Here is a 2,033-nt window from a genome sequence, read left to right on the forward strand (position 1 = left end):
CTATGGTGCTCGGCTGCTGACCCAGAAGACGCGGGTTCGATCCCGGCCGCGGCGGCTAGAATTTCTTTGGAGGAGAAATTCTTGAGGCCCGTGTACTGTGCGATGTCAGTGCACGTTAAAGAACCCCAGGTGGTCGAAATTTCCGGAGCCCTCCACTACGGCGTCTCTCATAGCCTTAGTCGCTTTGGGACGTTAAACCCCATAAACCAAACCAAACCAAACCGATATGAGTGACATGGGTGGATGCTTCCGCACAATTCGTCATTGACAGAAAGATGCTCAGGCTTCCAGTCGTTGAAGATTCTGTTTGACATGCCTGAAAAAAAATTGGAATTGCAATAGATGCTTTTGGTATGCAAAATGCTTTGAAACTAAAGCTAGGTAGAGCAAACATCACAGTGGCAACTCAAAGGTATTTAGGTTCTTTACACCTGCGCATTGAAAAAAAAAACACTAGGTGCTTACAGCGTCCGTTTTGATATTGGTAAAAGATCAGTAGAATAAGGCTGCCGCTCATCAGTTTTGCTTCTTGTCACCCCACCATCTTCAAGGACGTCATCACAGTCCATTTTGTGCTCGTAATCCTCTTCAGCGCTGTCTGCATCGTCAATTGTTGACAGTGTCGCTGAAGTTGACACTGCATCTGACATAGTTTCAGGCAAGTGCTGCTCTGTTACGCTATCCGTCTTAGATGAAATGGCCTGATTTAAATGCCTCTGCCACGTGCATTGGAGAAGAAATGCCATACGACAGAATGAAATAGTTTAACTGCGCATATTTCTGAAGGCATTTATATAACAACCGGCATATTCTGTCATGCACAGATGTATGGTGTTATAATGAACCCCTGCTTCTCTCAGTATACCACAGCCTCATACACTTAAGAAAGCAAATGTAATTTAAATGCTTAGCTCAACTGCAACTCATACCTTTGTGTCCCTTCTTGTTTTGATGCTTTCTCCCTGTACGGTGATGGAAAAGTACTTCGAACACATGATGGGTGATCCTGTATATTACGTTCGAAATTGTCCACAAAATAAGCACTGCAAATCCTTGCCACTTCTGTAGGCATCCACGCTGTTCCACCAGGGCTATGTCGGGAAGGGAAAAAATGCTAATATAGACTAAGCATACAACATCCAGTTTCAAATAGCTTGTTTTCTGTGTAACTCGTAGGGGTCACAAAATGATTTAAAATCAAAGACATTGTGAGATATTAGCCTTCAATTTCTGTGTTACTAAAAATGTACACTTCGAAATGAACCTGCAACACTGATAACGTATCAACTTCATTTGGCTCCATGTTGAAGGCCCGTAGTACTAGCCATCGGCGTTTCTAAAACCCTAATCCCTCTAATGTTTAAACGGTGATAAGAAAATAAGATTGGTAAGCGTTAATAATACTGTGACTGATTATTACTAACTTTAAATGTAGTGAACTAACTTTGGAAAATGACCCGGGCGTCACCCGCAGTAACACTGAGGTGGTCACTGACCTTGCCTCACACACGCCTACAAACACAGCTGTTGACGTCCGCCTCCCAAATTATAATTTTTTGCATTATCTGACCAGTGGGTTCTTTTGCTGGTAAAAAAACGAGATTCGTTAGCGCGAGCTCTACTACTAAACACTGCTTATTGAATTACATCGAAAACTGGTCAGAAATGATATTACATGTCCAGCATACCAAACATGTTTAGCAAGAAAAAGAAATCTTACTTGACCCTGCACACACCAGTTATGTACCATATTCCAGGAAATCGTACCATATTACGGTACCATACGGTCTCGTACCATATTCCAGGAAATCAGTAGAATTCCACTCGCAGCTCTCGGCACTTGGTGTTCAGAGAACTTTTGTGACAGCCCACGACACAACAGTAAGTTTCTCGACTAATTAACGCCGCGGAACTCCAGCCGTGACTCCAGCCATGGCTCACAGCCATAACTCAACACCGGCGAGCAGTAAAGCACGTGCACGCAAAGAGAGAGTGCCAGTGGCGCGACCAGCTGGCGCACCAGTCGAGATGCT

The sequence above is a fragment of the Amblyomma mixtum genome, chromosome 3 (assembly GCF_055824585.1).
Source record: "Amblyomma mixtum isolate Tamu chromosome 3, ASM5582458v1, whole genome shotgun sequence".
Taxonomy (NCBI): Eukaryota; Metazoa; Arthropoda; class Arachnida; order Ixodida; family Ixodidae; genus Amblyomma; species Amblyomma mixtum.